Raw genomic sequence first — 21,760 nt, forward strand, 5'->3', positions numbered from 1 at the left:
GGAAGGAAATGTTTGCTTTGTCTCATATACCGTATGATCCTGCGAGAATAAGAGCAAACAAAGAACGGGTGGCTGCTCATATCTCAAAGCAAATATTAACAGTCTCGATGAACGTGAAGTTGACAAATATTCAATATAAAAAAGGCATTTTTCTGCAATGACGTGAATAGTCCTTGCAAAATTTTCCGAGACACATGTGCGTCATCAACAATATGAACACAAACACTGTTTTATACTGCTATTTGTTCATCATTGTCTGATACATAGAAAGGACAAAGATGTCATGCAAATGGAAACCTACTGACCGAGCCATTACTATGTCATCTACAGGTTGTTGTAAATCAACAACTAAGGAGTGTAAGGTGTTAAAGTGGGAAGACTGAGTGGTGCCAATGATTCTGGTAACCCAACACTGACAGACCCCGCAACCATCATTAACTAAACACTCCTGGTATTCCAGAGCGGGGAGTCAACTCAGGCTTGGACAACCACACACTGCCAATCAGGGTTTGCGTTGGCGAGACGTCCTGACACTGGGGGGTCTGTCTTGACAGGTTGGTGCTATTTCCAGTATAAATGCAAATACGGTTCGAGGGTTAAGCTGTATATGGTGTGATCCTGACTCCTGTTCTGCAGGGAACAGGTTTGCTTGCTCATTAAAACAAGACTAGAAGGGAAACCGTGTTCAATGAAAAAGCTCTGTGGTAAGGCAGAGAGGGGGAGAGACAGAACAGGTGTTGTTAGTTGCTTGAAAAAAAAATGTCGATAGAAGGGTCAGCCTCTCTCTTCCTTTGCCGAGGGCAACATGGGACCTACTCAAGTCCAGACAAGAGAGCCAACAACCTGAGTGTAGGGGAGTATGTGTCTCTGTGTAATGTATGTGTGCGCATGTGTCTATGGGAACCCGATCAGACCTGAGGCGAGGAAAATACACCAAGCATTAATATATCAATAAAAACACCGTGTTCAAAAGAGAGCTTAGTAAGATGTTACATCATTGTAGGGTAGGGTTGTACGGTATACCGGTATTAGTATAGTACCGCGATACTAATGAATCATTTTGGGTACTATACCGCCTCTGAAAAGTACCGGTCCGGCTCCTCGCCTCCATGGTGACAAATAAAGTAAGTTTCTTACAAGTATCATTCCTGAAGGACGTGGAATAGCTAAACATGTTTCACTACACACCGTAGCTAACCGGCGTCAAAATGTAAACAAATGCCATTGGTGGATCTACACCTAACATCCACTGTAAAGATACCAAGTACAGTTGCGTATCTAGACGATACTACTATGATTACATTGATATTTTTTGGCATCACAACATCTTTTGTTTTTTTGTTATTTGTATTATGTTTATAAACTCAGGAACTATGTCCCTGGACACATGAGGACTGTGTGATCCTGTAACGACTTGGTATCGGATTGATACCCAAATTTGTGGTATCATCCAAAACTAATGTAAAGTATCAAACAACAGAAGAATAAGTGATTATTACATTTTAACATAAGTGTAGATCAGTGGTTCTTAACCTTGTTGGAGGTACCGAACCCCACCAGTTTCATATGCGCATTCACCGAACACTTCTTTAGTGAAAAATATATATATATTTTTTTCAAATTCAAGGCAAAGTTATATGTTTTTTACTGGTGCACAAAATGAACCGTGCATGAACATCACCTTGTTCAAAGAACAAAACCAACACAGTGCATGAACTCACAACAAATTACACACCTGCAACTCAGTGTGACTTCTGCTGTTGTCTATGAGAGACCAGTTCAGATATGTGTGGCTTCACCTTGGCAAATGCCACTCTCATGTCATTTTAAATGATAAATGATCAAATAAAATTATTTATTTATTTTCACAGCAAAGTCTGTTCCTTTTCTTCGTTTTCCACCCAGACATACAATACTAGTACACAGCTCATGAAAAACAATATTTTTTGTTATTGTCATTGTAAGTGGGCCAAAACACTTATATTAGAAAATAATCTCATGGAAATGACAGCTGTCATTTGATTATAATAATAAAATATTGAATTTGTTATTTAGTCAGGTTTGGGACAGGTGTGCTCACATGTGCTCCACTGAATGCTCAAGGAGTTTTTGCGTGGGCTCACGCATATGGAAAATTAGAGGGAACATTGTTTGAGGGTATCCATAATACGAAGATAGAGAGAAGTCTTTATTTACACAATGAGTCAGGTGTGTCTTGACCTCAGCGGCGGAGGCTCCGTCGAACCCCTGAAGCCGACTCACCGAACCCCTAGGGTTCGATCGAACCCAGGTTAAGAACCACTGGTGTAGATAGAACATGTTAAAAGAGAAAGTAAGCAGATATTAACAATAAATGAACAAGTAGATTAATAATTAATTTTCTACCACTTGTCCTTAATATCCATCCATCCATTTTCTACCGCTTATTCCCTTTGGGGAATGGAAAATGACACAATATGTTACTGCATATGTCAGCAGCTAAATTAGGAGCCTTTGTTTGTCTTACTACTAAAAGACAAGTTGTCTTTTATGTTCACTATTTTATTTAAGAACAAACTTGCAATAAGAAACATATGTTTAATGTACTCTAAGATTTTTTTGTTAAAATAAAGCCAATAATGCAATATTTTGTGGTCACCTTTATTTAGAAAAGTACCAAAAAGCACCGAAAAGTATCGAAATAATTTTGGTACTGGTACCAAAATATTGCTATCGGGACAACACTATTGAAGGGTTAGACAAATAATACAATTTCATTCACGATTACGGTTTCGGCTGCTGCTATTAAACGAGGGTGATCATTGGCGATGCCAACATTTAAAAATAAGACTCTTTCACAGCCTGGGAAACATTAAAGCAACAGCGGCTCGTCTTAAAACTTTGTGAAAGTTAGAGGCTATTGTGTAAGGGCACAGAGCTCCATGACCACGCCAATAATCTCACCGGCCGGCGTTGACAAACCTTTCCCAGTCTGCTGCAGCCGGTCACCTCATTTCACTTACTTTTCCTTCGGAGGGGTCTAACCTGGTGAGCGTTATTAAACAGCGACAGGTGTGGACGCCTGCAGAACAGGCTGATTTGCTTGTCTCTTTGAAGTCACATTAGCAGGACTAACAGCGAGCCCTCGTGGTAAAACGAGTCTGGAGACACTTTTCTGTCGAGTGCCAACATTTCTGGTCGGTGTTCTGGCGAGACGTTGCACCCTTTTGGAATTCATGCACCCGCTGCATCTGCGCTAAGTATGAATCCAACGAATGCAAAAATGGAATTGTGCATTTCTCATGAGTACAATCGTTACACTAAATAACGTTATATTTTAGGACAGTATTTGTCTTGTAGCATACATGTTTTACACTACTAATAACCAAATGTATAATGAGGTCAAGTGTGTGTGTCCGATTAATGCAGGCCACCCGTGGAACGTGGTGCTTTTCTTGTATGTCCCCGAAAAAACCCATTAAAAATGGAAAAATAGAGCGAAAAGCATCATGTGATGGAAAAAACATGTTAATGCTATTAAACAAAAACTCAAATATTTGTCTTTAAATTTATGGATAACATTTAGTTTGCCTTTTATTAGACTATTTCATTACAAATTAGATGATGACATCACGTTCATACGCCCTCCACCTCCGGGACCCCATTTTCGCAAGTCGATTGCCGACCTATGGGAAACACTATGATTTACTTAACATAATGAATAATGGGGCAGCACGGTGGTAGAAGGGTTAGTGCGTCTGCCTCACAATACGAAGGTAGTCGTGAGTTCAATCCCGGCCTCGGGATCTTTCTGTGTGGAGTTTGCATGTCCTCCCCGTGACTGCGTGGGTTCCTTCCGAGTACTCCGGCTTCCTCCCACCTCCAAAGACATGCACCTGGGGATAGGTTGATTGGCAACACTAAAATTGGCCCTAGTGTGTGAATGTGAGTGTGAATGTTGTCTGTCTATCTGTGATGGCCCTGTGATGAGGTGGCGACTTGTCCAGGGTGTACCCCGCCTTCCGCCCGATTGTAGCTGAGATAGGCTCCAGCGCCCCCCGCGACCCCAAAGGGAATAAGCGGTAGAAAATGGATGGATGGATGGATTTCATTATTGATACAACCAATCGCGATTAGCTTAAATCCCGGACTATAAGCCGGTACTTTTTTTCCCTAAACTTTGAACCCTGCGGCTAATTAAACGGAGCGGCTGATTTACTGATTTTTCTTCATGAACGGCAATAATTAATAAAAATTATTAAAAAAAACAAAACAAGGAAAAACACTTATATATTTTATATGGATTATGGCAGTGGTTCTCAACCTTTTTTCAGTGATGTACCCCCCTGTGAAATTTTTTTTAATTCAAGTACCCCCTAATCAGAGTAAAGCATTTTTGGTTGAAAAAAAGAGATAAAGAAGTAAAATACAGCACTATGTCACCAGTTTCTGATTTATTAAATTGTATAACAGTGCAAAATATTCCTCATTTGTAGTGGTCTTTCTTGAACTATTTGGGAAAAAAAGATATAAAAATAACTAAAAACTTGTTGAAAAATAAACAAGTGATTCAATTATAAATAAAGAGTTCTACACATAGAAGTAATCATCAACTTAAAGTGCCCTCTTTGGGGAGTGTAATAGAGATCCATCTGGATTCATGAACTTAATTCTAAATATTTCTTCACAAAAAAAGAAATCTTTAACATCAATATTTATGAAACATGTCCACAAAAAATCTAGCTGTCAACACTGAATATTGCATTGTTGCATTTCTTTTCACAGTTCTTTTTGACAGACATTTTAGTGAGGGTCAAACCATCATGGCAGGGGGGAAACTCTGGGTTTATGGTAATGAATGGAATAGCCTACTTGATTTGATGTTGAGTTTATGAACTTACATTCATATTTTGTTGAAGTATTATTCAATAAATATATTTATAAAGGATTTTTGAATTGTTGCTATTTTTAGAATATTTAAAAAAAATCTCACGTACCCCTTGGCATACCTTCAAGTACCCCCAGGGGTACGCGTACCCCCATTTGAGAACCACTGGATTATGGTATGGATTTTTCATATATTAAACCAAGCAACGTTTGTAAGTTTTACAGTATAGCTAAATTTGTTTACTAAACCGTCACATGTGTGATGTCTGTAGGAATGTTTTCATGCATATTTGTACGTGCAATCCTAATGTAATGACGCTAGCGTCATTAGCATTAGCTAATATGCTAACACATTTACGAGTGTCTGTGTTAGTATTATTAACTTACTATGACATTCTTTTTGTATTGTTTCAGTTTCACAAATTCCTCATTAAACTCACCAAGACGTCACCATTGAGTCTGTTTAGATGATTGGAGAGCTAGATTCCGCAGCCAGTGGGTCCATGACGATGACTTCTGTTTTGTTTGATCAGCCGTTTTACTGCCATTTTACAGGCGCCGTTTGGAAACAGTTAATGTATGTAAATAACCATTTATATAATCTTTCTCTGTAAATAACTCTATTCACAATGTATATATCTGCAGCTTATAGTCCGGCTAATATATGGGGAAAAAAAAGTTTTTCTTCTAAAATTTAGTGGGTGCGGCTTATATTATACGGTATTATTTTGACCATAATCATGCAACCTTACGTTATTGTTTTCCCTATCATTTTCATCACATAAAATACCAAATATAACAATATACTGTAGGGTTCTTAGCATAAGCTTCCGCAATGTTTGTGTGTTACCTTTTTTTCTGGACTTGATTTCTAATATGGTTGAATGCAGAATGCAAATGTAGGTTTTCTTTTTAGATATACAGCACCAGATCATCTCATGCTCAGGTTTTATAGAGCTACCCTAAAATTATGCATCCCTCATTGTAAATTATATTTACAGTATTTGTACAGTTTCTAAACTTGTAGTAGATAAAAACAACAAAATAAAACAATTTATATATCACAACATATCTAATATGATCTAATGATGAGTATTATTTTAAAGTACCTCCCATCACCTGAACATTTGTACTGTTAATTGCAATTTACAATGTGAGGGGGAATCGTTTGTTCCTGAGGTAATAAAACTAAAGTCACACAAAAACACAAGTACCGTATTTTTCGGACTATAAGTCTCAGTTTTTTTCCATAGTTTGGCCAGGCTCCAGTGCGACTTATATATGATTTTTTCCTTCTTTATTATGCATTTTCGGCAGGTGCGACTTATACTCCGGTGCGACTTATACTCCGAAAAATACGGTATTTGTAGACATAAGGAATGTAAGTAAATTATTTTAAATGTAGCTATTGCACACAGGCAAATTTAAATTATGTTGCAGCCTGCAGGTGTTGCGGATTAGAGCCCCACAAGGGTGAGGAAAAACAAGATTACACTTTTAGCGGAACAGCTATTTGCGGACAGCCAGTTCTTCTGACAATGAGCCATCATGGCAGCCCAAGTGAAGAATTATAAACAACTTACAACAAGATGATTTTTCATCATGTGGGCAGACATAATAATGTCAACACACCTCATAGTAATGTTAGCACTCTATTGGAAAATAGGTTTCTAAGCCTTTGAAGCAGCCAATGTGGGACATTCAAGTTAGCCTAAACAACAATTATGCCTATGATCTACAACTGAGACCAGTAGTGGGGACGTTTCCTTATCCCTTCATTGCATAATTCACGCTTGGCCACAAAGTTTAGGACTCCGCTCCGCTCAAGTCTCTAAGAGCCTGCAGGTCAATTCCGATTTTTTGGCCCATATGTGACCTGGATGTGACTTTTCATGTCAATTTCAATTGTACAATTAAAAAAAATAATTTATCCGACCCAGGCCTCTTATGTATTTTGATATACAGTACAGGCCAAACGTTTGTACACACCTTCTCATTCAATGCGTTTTATTTATTTTCATGACTATAATAATAGATTGTAGATTGTCACTGAAGGCATCAAAACTATGAATGAACACATGTGGAGTTATGTACTTAACAAAAAAAGGTGAAATAACTGAAAACATGTTTTGTATTGTAGTTTCTTCAAAATAGCCACCCTTTGCTCTGATTACTTTTTTTGCACACTCTTGGCATTCTCTTGATGAGCTTCAAGAGGTAAATGCTTTTCACTTCACAGGTGTGCTTGAAGATCATCGACAGAATGTCAAGAGTGTGCAAAGCAGTAATCAGAGCAAAGGGTGGCTATTTTGAAGAAACTAGAATATAAAAAGAATATAAAACATGTTTTCAGATATTTCACCTTTTTTTGTTAAGTACATAACTCCACATGTGTTCATTCATAGTTTTGATGCCTTCAGTGACAATCTACAATGTAAATAGTCATGAAAATAAAGTCTGAACGATCGGGTCACACTCATCCGATCCAGCGAAATAGTTGATGAATGAGCAGGAAAGAGGCAAAAATAAAATATTTTAGTACTCACGCCAATGTTCTACCAATCCTGGATTACTACTACTACTAGTCACCCACAACTTAGCGGAACACATGTCAAAGCAAATAAACTAGAAACTCTCGTTTCTCCTACACCAAATAATTTGGTTAAAAAATGTTGACTACAGTTGCACAAAATCTTTGAAATTGCCACAAATGCTCCAAGACTCAAACCTACTAGAATTGGAGCTGTGGTTTCTCTTTTGGGCTTGGACAAAATGTGCAAGACAGCCACTGAATTTGTTTTTATGAGGACAGACATTGTCTGTCGTTTAGTGTGCACATTGAGACGGTTATGGTTGCTGGTTTTGATACAAGTTATTGTTGATTGACCAGCTCCTCGTCATCCTTTTAACATCTGGGCAAAACCTACAATATATTATATGGACAAAAAAACAGCTAAATCTTAGAGGTTTGTTACTTTTTCTCGAGATGTCCATAGACAAGGGAATTGGGAAGAGTCGGTAAGTCTAAGAATGCATCTGAGAAGTTAGCATTTCCCAGCATGCCTTTTGACAGTGTTATCATGCATCTTTATTGTGTTATTTCATACAGACAGGGTTTAATAGTTAAAGTGGTTTTGAGTTGTGTACAATTAAATTGTTACTACTTTTGGTGGTAATCTGACATTCTTATTAAAGGGGAACATTATCACCAGACCTATGTAAACGTCAATATATACCTTAATGTTGCAGAAAAAAGACCATATATTTTTTTAACTGATTTCCGAACTCTAAATGGGTGAATTTTGGTGAATTAAACGCATTTCTAATATTCACTCTCGGAGCGATGACGTCACAACGTGGCGCCACACCGGGAAGCAATCCGCCATTTTCTCAAACACAGAGTCAAATCAGCCCTGTTATTTTCCATTTTTTCGACTGTTTTCCGTACCTTGGAGATATCATGCCTCGTCGGTGTGTTGTCGGAGGGTGTAACAACACGAACAGGGACGGATTCAAGTTGCACCAGTGGCCCAAAGATGCGAAAGTTGCAAGAAATTGGACGTTTGTTCCGCACAATTTACCGACGAAAGCTATGCTACGTCAGAGATGGCAAAAATGTGTGGATATCCTGCGACACTCAAAGCAGATGCATTTCCAACGATGAAGTCAAAGATATCTGCCGCCAGACCCCCATTGAATCTGCCGGAGTGTGTGAGCAATTCAGGTACAAAGGACCTCGCTAGCACGGCAAGCAATGGCGGCAGTTTGTTCCCGCAGACGAGCGAGCTAAACCCCCTATCGACCCTAGCTTCCCTGGCCTGCTGACATCAACTCCAAAACTGGACAGATCAGCTTTCAGGAAAAGAGCGCGGATGAGGGTATGTCTACAGAATATATTAATTGATGAAAATTGGGCTGTCTGCACTCTCAAAGTGCATGTTGTTGCCAAATGTATTTCATATGCTGTAAACCTAGTTCATAGTTGTTAGTTTCAAACACATACCAATCGTTGGTTAGAAGGCGGTCGCCGAATTCGTCCTCGCTTTCTCCCGTGTCGCTGGCTGTCGTGTCGTTTTCGTCGGTTTCGCTTGCATACGGTTCAAACCGATATGGCTCAATAGCTTCAGTTTCTTCTTCAATTTCGTTTTCGCTACCTGCCTCCCCACTACAACCATCCGTTTCAATACATTCGTAATCTGTTGAATCGCTTAAGCCGCTGAAACCCAAGTCTGAATCCGAGCTAATGTCGCTATAGCTTGCTGTTCTTTCCGCTATGTTTGTTTGTGTTGGCTTCACTATGTGACGTCACAGGAAAATGGACGGGTGTTTATAACAATGGTTAAAATCAGGCACTTTGAAGCTTTTTTTAGGGATATTGCGTGATGGGTAAAATTTTGAATTTTTTTTCGAAAAATATAATAAGCCACTGGGAACTGATTTATAATGGTCTTAACCATTCTGAAATTGTGATAATGTTCCCCTTTAAGAATGGTTAGTGCAATGCATCCTATTAATACCACTGTGGCCTCAAATGGTATTTGTATTACAAATATGTAGATGTGCTGGTGATGCGACAGGAAGTTTGGGTTCTTATTTGCTGAAATCTGCTTTGCGATTCGGATTGATGAGCACTGAACAAAAATATAAACACAACACTTTTGTTCTTGCTCCCATTTTTCATGAGTTGAACTCAAAGATCTAAAACTTTTATTATATACACAAAATACCTATTCCTCTCAAATATTGTTCACAAATCTGTCTAAATTTGTGTTAGTGAGCACCTCTTCTTTGCCAAGATAATCCATCCCACCTTACAGGTGTGGCATATCAAGATGCTGATTAAACAGCATGATTATTGCACAGGTGTGCCTTAAGCTGTCCACAATAAAAGGCCACTCTGAAATGTGCATTTTTGCTTTGTTGGGGGTCTGGGGGGTCAGAAAAGCAGTCATTATCTGGTGTGACCATCATTTGCCTCACTGATTGCAACACATCTCCTTCACATAGAGTTGATCAGGTGTTTGATTGTGGCCTGTGGAATGTTGGTCCACTCCTCTTCAATGGCTGTGCCAAGTTACTGGATATTGGCAGGAACTGGAACACGCTGTCGTATACGCTGATCCATAGCATCCCAAACATGCTCAATGGGTGACATGTCCGGTGAGTATGCTTGCCATGCAAGAACTGGGATATTTTCAGCTTCCAGGAATTGTGTACAGATCCTTGCAACATGGGACTGTGCATTGTCATGCTGCAACATGAGGTGATGGTCTCGGGTGAATTGGCACAACAATGGGCCTCAGGATCTCGTCACGGTATCTCTGTGCATTCAACATGCCATCAATAAAATGCACTTGCTTTCGTTGTCCATAACATACGCCTGCCTATACCGTAACCACACCCGATTCACAACACTGACATCAGCAAACCGCTCTCCCACACGACACTACACACGCATTTGCCCTGAACAGTGAAAACCGGGACTCATCCGTGAAGAAAACACCCCACCAACGTGCCAGACGCCATTGAATGTGAGTATTTGCCCACTCAAGTCAGTTACGACAACGAACTGCAGTCCGGTCGAGACCCCAAATGAGGACGACAAGCATGCAGATGAGCTTCCATGACACGTTTTTTCACAGTATGTGCAGAAATTCTTTGGTTATGCAAACCAATTGTTGCAGCAACTGTCCGAGTGGCTGGTCTCAGACAATCATGGAGGTGCACCTGCTGGATAAGGATTTCCTGGGCTGGTGTGGTTACATGTGGTATGCGGTTGTGAGGCCGGTTGGATGTACTGCCAAATTCTTGAAACGCCTTTGAAAACGGCTTAAGGTAGATAAACGGACGTTAAATTCACGGACACCAGCTCTGGTGGACATTCCTGCAGTTAGCATGCCGACTGCACACTCCCTCAAAACTCGCAACATCTGTGGCATTGTGCTGTGTGATAAAATTGCACATTTCAGAGTGGCCTTTTATTGTGGGCAGCCTAAGGCACACCTTTGCAATAATCATACTTTTTAATCAGCATCTTGATATGCCACACCTGTGAGGTGGGATGGATTATCTTGGCAAAGAAGAAATGCTCACTAACACAGCTTTAGACAGATTTGTGAACAATATTTGAGGGGCATAGGTTTTTGTGTCTGTAGTAAAAAGTATATATGAGCTCAACTCATGAAAATTGGGAGCAAATCAAAAGTGTTGTGTTTATATTTTTGTTCAGTGTAAATTACCATATGGTCCAGAAGGCTGGGAGTTTGACACTTGAGGCTTAGGTAGTCGTACAATCCAGTTTTCGCCTGACCTTTTTGAATGGATTACTAACGAAGGCCTAGGTACTCCAGACTGTATTAGGTTATCTTTTTCAAAGAAGCCAATAAGAGAGATCCAAAAATTTTGATACTTACTCTAATAGTCTTGTATTGTATTGGATCCGTTCATTCAGTTGTGCATTTGCGCGTAATGTTGTGGACAGTGAGTTAATATGGAAACTGCTAAGCAAAACCAGTTTCACACCAAACACAGACTCTTTTGTCTGCTTCAACAAAAATAATTCAAATCAGAGGACATGCTGTTATAGATTGCTTCCTCTCTATACAGCTGCACAGATAAACGACAAGGATAAAAACCTACACAGACACAAAAAACCCTTGTTGGCCTTCACACACATTTATGTGGTGGATTTACTTTTTTTGTTTTTACAATAAAAAGGGGCTACAGATCAGTCTTATCTGCTCTTGTCAGTGGTCAAGAAAGTCGACAAGACGATGCACTTTGAGTTGTGTTGTGAGATTTGAACAAGCTGTTCCATCAAAGGCTCACGGTGTTGTTTCCTTTATACTCCTCATTAGTGCACGTTGGGCTCCATCTGAAGGCTTTAGCGTGAAGGATTAAAATGTAAACCCGGCGCTTTGAAGCCTGTTCACCCCTCTTCCAAAGGTCAAAAGGTTTTTGCCCCGATATCGCAGCAACACCCGACACCTTTCCCCTCCCCCGCATGACCACCCGTTGAGACAGGCAGCATCACGGAAGAGGACATTAAAAAAACCAAAACAGGTACCACACCTAGTCAGTAAATATGGGTCACATATTCCAAGACAGTCAGACTTCCACCTTTAAACCTCCATAAACCACAAAATGCTGGAGTTGACAAAAGCAGCAGTATGAGCCAACTATGAGTGTTAAGTTAGTCTCGCCTCTTATAACAGAAGTGTCAGAAGTGTGGCCCAAGGACCATTTGTGGCCCGCAACTAATTTTTCAAAAGCCTGCGCCAAATTCTAAAAACACTATTACAAAATAAAACATAAAAAAATGGAGTTAAAGAGCAATTAGGGGAAATGTAATGATAGAAAATTTGCAATCTTGACTCTAATACCACAAAGTTGCGATGCAGGATATTTTTTTCTTTAAAACTCCAATTACTTTACATCAAATATTCCAGTTTGAAATATTTCTAGGGAAAATATTGCATATTTTGTGTGTTTTCTATGCAAAAAAGGACATAACAAAAACACAATAAATCCCAACAAAATAATAAAACATATATAATTTACAGAGAAATATGAAGTTGATCTACAAATGTGTTGAAAGTTTAAAAAAAATTGACTGTATGACATATTTTTAACGCTTTTACGAGTGGGGCCATTTTGGATCCCTGATAAATGTAATTCAATTAAAAAAAAAATATCAATGTTGTTATAAATTATTAACCCATTTAAAGCTCCAATTACTTCAAATGAAATGCAATATTTGTCCCCCCCAAACATTTTTGGGAGAAAATATTCCATATTTTGTATTTTTGCTAGAGATGTCCGATAACATCAGACTGCCGATATTATCGGCCAATAAATGCTTTTAAATGTAATATTGGAAATTATCGGTATCGGTCTCAAAAAGTTAAATTTATGACTTTTTAAAATGCCGCTGTGTACACGGACGTAGGGAGAAGTACAAAGCGCCAATAAACCTTAAAGGCACTGCCTTTGCGTGCCGGCTCAATCACATAATATCTGCGGCTTTTCACACACACAAGTGTGTGTATGCAACACATACTTGGTCAACAGCCATACAGGTCACACTGAGGGTGGCCGTATAAACAACTTTAACACTGTTACAAATATGCGCCACACTGTGAACCCACACAAAACAAGACTGACAAACACATTTCAGGAGAACATCCACACCGTAACACAACATAAACACAACAGAACAAATACCTAGAACCCCTTGCAGCACTAACTATTTCGGGACGCTACAATATAAACCCCCCCCCCCCCTACCTCCTAGCCCCCCCACACCTCAACCCCGCCCCCCCAAGCCCCGCCCACATCAACCTCCTCATGCTCTCTCAGGGAGAGCTTGTCCCGAATTCCAAGCTGCTGTTTTGAGGCATGTTAAAAAAAATAATGCACTTTGTGACGTCAATAATAAATATGGCAGTGCCATGTTGGCATTTTTTTCCATAACTTGAGTTGATTTATTTTGGAAAACCTTGTTACATTGTTTAATGCATCCAGCGGGGCATCACAACAAAATTAGGCATAATAATGTGTTAATTCCACGACTGTATATATCGGTATCGGTTGATATCGGAATCGGTAACTAAGAGTTGGACAATATCGGAATATCGGATATCGGCAAAAAAGCCATTATCGGACATCTCAAATTTTTGCCAAAAAAAAACTGTTTTGTTTAGTTTTTTACAAAAAGGGCATAAACCATAAAATAATTAATGAATAAATTAAATAAAATCTTATATCGACAGATAAATCTGAAGGTGATTTAGAGATTTAAGCGTTGAAAAAAATGATCAATATATGACTTATTTTTCACATTTTTATGATTAAAAATCTTCTGCATCCCCCGGGGACCAAACTTGAGGGAAGCCCAAAAGGTAAAAAAAATCTATAGTCTCCAGCCCTCTGTGGAAAAAGTTTGCCCCCCACCTTTTTTTATAACAACCTCGTCTTGTTTTTATTTATATTGCTAATACATTTGAAAGTTTTTATTCACCACTTCTCAAATCCTACAAATGAATTCCAAGCTGCAACCAGGCATTCTTTAGGGAGACATGCAATCCTCCTCTTGGTCAATTAGATCTACCAGAAACATGAAAGCGTTTAAAAGGAAAGGTCCCTGACATTTTGCCATAATTGCTGAGCAACTCCTTCCTCTGGTTATCAGCCCGAATAAAAAACAAGTGAGATAAAAATAAGACAGAAAGTTGGAGACAGCATGGACAGAAAGGGAGATGAAAGGTGAGAGGTGGGACAGTTTGTGTTGCGGCCCAACTGTGGCTTGCAGGAGTTGAACGTTGAGGATTTTGTGTGTGTGTGTATGTGTGTGTCTTTGTGTATACAAGGGGCAGCTCAGGGGGCAGAGGTCAAAAGTCTGAAAGACAGGAAATTAGCCACACCTGAGGATTTATAGAAGAAGCTTTGCAACACTTGAAACTGTTCCCATACGACATCAACCACTGAGCCCTCGTCGGCCTGACGAAATAATACATAAATTAACATTTCTTTTGAAGACAGAAACTAATTGAGCTTGGTATATGCTTAAATGACACTTGTGTAGTATTTCTTTGACATGTTTGTGCTTGGTCTTGCACACATTTACAACCAAGAAAGCACTGGGAAAGCGCAGACCTGTGCCAGGCAACGCAACTCAATAGTAAAGCAGTCCAGATTCCAGGCGGTGTTCCGAAACACCCCCAAAACGTAATCACTTGCTCCTGATTCCATTTGTAACATTTCTTGAAAGTTTATTTAAAACCTGCTCATGACTTTTTGAACTATCCATAGCGGAATTAAAGAAACGGAGTGAAGTCTCTTGTCAGTAAACGCTGCCTTTGACTCTGTGTGAGTGGAGCTCATAATGTAAACATAACATAATCAAGGAGATTTGATCCGGATCACCCCCAAAATATAATCACTTGTTCCATATTCCATTTGTAACATTTCTTGAAAGTTTATTTAAAACCCGCTCATGACTTTTTGAGCTATCCATAGCGGAATTAAAGAAACGGAGTGAAGTCTCTTGTCAGTAAACGCTGCCTTTGACTCTGTGTGAGTGGAGCTCATAATGTAAACATAACATAATCAAGGAGATTTGATCCGGATCACCCCCAAAATATAATCACTTGTTCCATATTCCATTTGTAACATTTCTTGAAAGTTTATTTAAAACCCGCTCATAACTTTTTGAGCTATCCATAGCGGAATTAAAGGAACGGAGTGAAGTCTCTTGTCAGTAAACACGGCCTTTGACTCTGTGTGAGTGGAGCTCACAATGTAAACATAACATAATCTAGCAGATATGAGCCGGATCACCCCCAAAATATAATCACTTGTTCCATATTCCATTTTTAACATTTCTTGAAAGTTTAATTAAAACTCGTCCATAAGTTTTTGAGCTATCAGTAGCGGAATGAAAGAAACGGAGTGAAGTCTCCTGTCAGTAACCACTGCCTTTGTCTCTGTGTGAGTGAAAGCTTATAATTTAAATGTAACGTAATCTAATAGATATGATCCGGATCACCCCCAAAATGTATTTACTTGTTCCTTATCCCATTTCTAAAATTTCCTGAAAGTTTAATCAAAATCCGCCGGTAAATTTTTGAGCTATGCGTAGCGGAATGAACGAAATTGAAAGGTACCGTAGTAGAAATGACATCGATAAGGCCTCGAGTCTGATCAGTTTTTCCTTATCCCATTTTGGACATTTCCTGAAAGTTTCATAAAAATTTGCTTAAAACATTTTGAGTTATTTTGCAAACTAACTTTCCAACTAACTAACTGCAACAATTACATAACCCAATAACGCTCCTTTCATGTCACTCTCGGATATGTATACATTACACTCATTACAGTTATTGTGGTTGGCAGTGACATTGGTTTAGAACTGCATCACAATGAATGTTTTAACATTTCAATGACCTTATTCATTTCCTTAACATTCATTTATTTGTTAGAAAACTATTTTGCATGTTTTCTGTTTCTTGTGCTTCACTGGTACAGTTTTAGTCTTAGGAGGTTATCTGTTTCAATGGTGAAACTAGTATTGCTTTAATATTGGTTTGTACTGTAGCACTTTAAGATTTATTTACATGAAAAATTTGTAATAAATAAAATCTATTATTCATGCATTAATTCTGACGGGCCGTGTGTCGTCTTACTATGTTTAGCGGTCCTTGAACGCACCGTAAAAACACCTCTGTCTTCATCACTCATCTATCATCAAAGCAAAGAAAGCATTGATTGTATGTTCAATGTGCACAATTGGATATTTTAGATGCTCACACAGTAATGAGTTTATAAACGTTCAGATTGGGGTATGTTGTTTCTTAATGTGGAAAGACATTAATGACTCTTGTTTTCATGACAAGTCCATCTGTGACTTTATCAATCACTGTTTTTCGATAATTGTAATTGAAAACGGTAATACTAACCATGGGGAGATTTACCGTGGATATCATTATTAACGTTTATGTTGCCATCCAAGCAACGTCTTTTTCATGGACGCCCCTGCTTATTTCAGCAAGACAATGCCATGCCACATTCTGCATGTGTGGCGCATTATGAAGTGTAAAATACGACAACTTAAGCTGTACATCAAGCAAGAATTGGAAATAATTCCACTTGAAAAGCTTCAAAAATTGGTCTCTTCAGTTCCCAAACGTTTACTGAGTGTCGTACAAAGGAAAAGCCATGTAACACCGTGGTAAAAATGCCCCTGTGCCAACTTTTTTGCAATGTGTTGCTGCCATTAAATTCTAAGTTAATGATGTTAATGCAAAAAAACATTTTCTCAGTTCGAACATTAAATATCTTGTCTTTGCAGTGTATTCAATTAAATATAAGTTGAAAAGGATTTGCAAATCATTGTATTCTGTTTTTATTTACGATTTACACAACATGCCGACTTCACTGGTTTTGGCTTTTGTAGAACAAGATAAAGCTTAGCTTAAAAGACAGCCTGTAAACTGGCCTGACACTTGTTAAAAACAACCAAACCCCCACACCGGCACCACTGAAGGTTAACCAATTACTATTGGAGCTGACTTCTCACAGTCTAGACATCACGTGTGGCTGCTAGGCAACCGTCTGAGACATCCCAACTTTGTGGCAAATACACTAAAACAAAAGAGACCGTCATTTAACAAGTAAGCATTACACACGCTCGGAAGATTTGATATTGCCATCACTCACTCTTGTGAGTGCACAAAAGATAGCTTCATGTACAGTATTATCTGGTAGATAAGGAGTCTAGCTTTTAAAAGAGATTCCAAAAGAAGGGCTATTATATATCAAAATACTCCCTTAGAAGGCTGAATGACCTAAAGTACTCCTTGAGAAAAGTAAATAACATAGTTTGACTCCTCTGTTTGAATGTCATGGAGGTCAAAAACATGTCCAGGGTGCTTAACTAGCTCTATCCCCAGTTTGGTGTCCTGGCCATGACGTTTAAGTGCATCCGGCAGTGGAGGCTCATCTATGGGGTCTTGGGGCACTAGGAGGTTAACCCCTTTACTACTGTTACCCCAGGTGTACCTTGGCAAAGGCCTAGTACCTGACTGCCCCCTAGCCAGGGATACGGTGAAGACCTCAATGGCGGAGCAGGCGGAAGACGGTAGATTTAAAGGGGAACATTATCACAATTTCAGAAGGGTTAAAACCATTAAAAATCAGTTCCAAGTGGCTTATTTTATTTTTCGAAGTTTTTTTCTAAATTTTACCCATCACGCAATATCCCTAAAAAAAGCTTCAAAGTGCCTGATTTTAACCATCGTTATATACACACCCGTCCATTTTCCTGTGACGTCACATAGTGATGCCAACACAAACAAACATGGCGCATAGAACAGCAAGCTATAGCGACATTAGCTCGGATTCAGACTCGGATTTCAGCGGCTTAAGCGATTCAACAGATTACGCATGTATTGAAACGGATGGTTGTAGTGTGGAGGCAGGTAGCGAAAACGAAATTGAAGAAGAAACTGAAGCTATTGAGCCATATTGGTTTGAACCGTATGCAAGCGAAACCGACGAAAACGACACGACAGCCAGCGACACGGGAGAAAGCGAGGACGAATTCGGCGATCGCCTTCTAACCAACGATTGGTATGTGTTTGTTTGGCATTAAAGGAAACTAACAACTATGAACTAGGTTTACAGCATATGAAATACATTTGGCAACAACATGCACTTTGAGAGTGCAGACAGCCCAATTTTCATCAATTAATATATTCTGTAGACATACCCTCATCCGCTCTCTTTTCCTGAAACCTGATCTGTCCAGTTTTGGAGTTGATGTAAGCAGGCCAGGGAAGCTAGGGTCGATATTCTTCTCTTGATCATCTTCGGTGGCATAAAGGATGGTGTGAGCCAAGACATCCAGGGGGTTTAGCTCGCTCGTCTGCGGGAACAGACTGCTTGCCGTGCTACCGAGGTCCTTTGTCCCTGAATTGCTCACACACTCCGGCAGATTCAATGGTGGTCTGGCGGCAGATTTCTTTGACTTTATCGTTGGAAATGCATCTGCTTTGAGTGTCGCAGGATATCCACACATTCTTGCCATCTCTGTCGTAGATAGCTTTCGTCGGTAAAGTGTGCGGAACAAACGTCCAATTTCTTGCCACTTTCGCATCTTTGGGCCACTGGTGCAACTTCAATCCGTCCCTGTTCGTGTTGTTACACCCTCCGACAACACACCGACGAGGCATGATGTCTCCAAGGTACGGAAAACAGTCGAAAAAAACGGAAAATAACAGAGCTGATTTGACTCGGTGTTTGAGAAAATGGCGGATTGCTTCCCGATGTGACGTCACGTTGTGACGTCATCGCTCCGAGAGCGAATAATAGAAAGGCGTTTAATTCGCCAAAATTCACCCATTTAGAGTTTGGAAATCGGTTAAAAAAATATATGGTCTTTTTTCTGCAACATCAAGGTATATATTGACGCTTACAAAGGTCTGGTGATAATGTTCCCCTTTAAGAACTACCACAACGGCTGCGATGGCGGAAGAAGGCTGCAGCAGAAAAGAGTCCCCATTCGTTTCGGACTCCATGCCACTGGACCCTGACCCGATTCTGTCAAGGATCGTGTGGTGACTGTCTGTGCACCGGTCTCCCCACGTTAAACTAAGTCATGCACAGGCATCCTCCATAAAGGGATACACCTCTACCAGGAGGATCGTCATACTCGTTCGAGTGACCGCCGATGATGATGATCCCCAGTTTGACCAGGTATTATGTGAAAAGCAGGAAATGCTGGTTGGTTGAAACAGTTACCTTAAATAACTAACACTCTCATTACTAGCTCTGTCAGTGCGCGCCATCATTAAAGATGCGCACTCCGGGTGTAGCAACCCTTAAATGTGGGCGTTGTTGAAATTGTAATATATTTGGGAGGGTTATAACCTTTTTGTGGCTGTTACGAAGAGGACATTAGCGTGGATCTACGTTAGCTTTATTTTTCAACTCACTTTCATTTACAAAACATGTAAGCGAATACTAGATATTGTATACGTCAATCGTTTATTCTTTGGAATCAAAGTATATAACATATACATCTACATATATTACATATAGCCTATTATTTGTTCTATTATTCATCACTGCACCCATTATCCTTTACGTAGTGAATTCCAGCTCCTTCGCTCTGATTAATAATTGGTCCATTGCTCAGTCACCACTTCTAAATGCCTCAGCGTGTTTCCAATTTTCATCTACAAAGTTACATCCAGCCAGAAGAAGAAGCTGTTGTAGCGTGCATACACGCACTACATTGCCATGACAACAAACGTACAAATATTGAGCAATGTGTTATCCTTTTCTTGGATTTACAAGTGTTAGTAAAACTCCCTGTTCCATGATTTTCACACAGTATAAATAGGGCTTCATGGCAAGGTCTGTGTCATTAGTAATGAGCCTGTCTTCATTCACGACTTGGATGCGAGATTACGAATAAGACAAACGTGCGTGACTTCAAGCGTGCATTAAAACAGGTTACTATGAGGATCTATTTATCTTTTCTGACTTACAAATGTTACAATGTTGGATACTCGTGTAAAAAAATGTCAAATCATCAAATCATAAGATGATTTAATTAATTTGTATCTCCTTTCATTTACGGTTGATAAGATATTTTGGATCGTATTTCATGTTTTTAATACTTTTTATTTACATTGTAACAGACTGGGTCCTATGTTACTTCATGTTCCACATGTGGTTTATTCAGTGTTTAACAAATGTTGTGGTTTCCCATGCCCTCAAAGGCATCATTGTTTCGTGCAACTGTCTCTGCCAATGTTCGTCTTTGTTTACATGTGTTCTGCGTGTTGATTGGCTATGGGAGGCTGGGAAAGGGCAAACGTAAGCGGACAATGTGGAGAAAATTCGGTTCCCGTGTGAGAAGTGATAGAAATGACCAGGTAAAACGGTTCTGTTTGTGTCTTAGTTGTTCATTTTGGCATTGACTACGGTCTACAGTTGTCGGATAGTAACGACTTCCATTGAAGGGTGTTAATCCTTTGACAATGGCTCGAGTCCCATCATTACAATATTTATTTAATTGATTCTTTGGCGTACCCCAGTTTGAGAATCACTGTTTTAAATGTAGATTAAAATAATCATAGGTCCCTTTTCAACGCAAATGGGAGTATAGGGCCCTAAATGAACTAGCAGTCACTAATAATAATACTGTATCTCATTGGTCCGTTAAGACCAGTGAGATATGATGGCAGGTGAGGCAGGGCCTCACCTGCCATCATGGAAAAAAAAAAAATGTAAAAATAATTTTTTTAATTAAATTGTTATATGTATCCAGTGATTATACTATAAAGTTATTTTCCATTTAACTTCACCCGTTTTAGATTATTTTTATTAAAAAAAATCGCTGAATTTTCACATTTGCCGTTCAAATACTGAGAAGAGACGGTGCGGTGAACAGCAGCCAGTTGAGGCACGTCACTCAATGCCTCAACATGGATTGCGGACCCGGCTAACTGCTGGCCTGCTGTGCAGTGAGACCGTATTGCTATATGAACTATATTATACATTTCCATAGTTTAGTTAGCTGAGGTATATAATGTACAGTGTATTTTGTCAACAACTGTATGTGTGTAAAGTATTTCTTGTGCTGAGCGATCATAAAAGGGCTGCAAAAGACGCACTGGCTGAGGCTCGCCTCCTGCACCCCCGCCGTAGAATTGTTATATCAACTAAAGCCCACACTTAAACTTTCCACGTGCAAGATTGAATCTATTTAAAAAAGTTATTTCATAAGAAGCCAAAAAGTGCAAAAACAATAATGTTCGTGTTGGAGGAGTTGTGAATGACTGCAGGGCCACAACATTAGGTACACCTGCAGACTGCAGGTGTACCTAATTCACAACTCCTCCAACACGAACATTATTGTTTTTGCACTTTTTGGCTTCTTATTAAATAACTTTTGTAACCTATTTTTATGGGCGTTCCTCTTTGTGATGTTAAGTTCCTGTTATGCGCTGTTATACAGTATATGCCTTGAGCTCTTATTTTGAAGGCGCTAAGAGCGGAAGTGACGACACGTTGGAGTGGAGCGGAAGTTTTTGAAAAAGGTAAATAAAGTGGTCCTCGTGTAAACTGGAGCCTCCATCCATCCATCCATTTTCTACCGCTTATTCCCTTTGGGGTGGCGGGGGGCGCTGGAGCCTATCTCAGCTACAATCGGGCCTCCGTGTTTGTTATTTTGTAGTTTCATACAGTATAGGCGACATTTAGAAACCCTCGGTTACACTTTTTTAAATAGATTCAATCTTGCACGTGGAAAGTTTAAGTGAGGGCTTTAGTTATAAATAAATGATAAATGGTTTATACTTGTATAGCGCTTTTCTACCTTCAAGGT

The 21,760-nt window shown here is 39.4% G+C and overlaps 1 protein-coding gene across 1 annotated transcript in view; it reads right to left on the reverse strand.

Annotated features, from left to right (window-relative positions):
• The window catches only part of nav2a (neuron navigator 2a), a 260,418-nt gene that overhangs the window by 86,957 nt on the left and 151,701 nt on the right, over window positions 1-21,760 (reverse strand). The gene's annotated exons all lie outside the window — the stretch shown is intronic.

The sequence above is a fragment of the Nerophis lumbriciformis genome, linkage group LG15 (genome assembly GCF_033978685.3).
Source record: "Nerophis lumbriciformis linkage group LG15, RoL_Nlum_v2.1, whole genome shotgun sequence".
NCBI lineage: Eukaryota > Metazoa > Chordata > Actinopteri > Syngnathiformes > Syngnathidae > Nerophis > Nerophis lumbriciformis.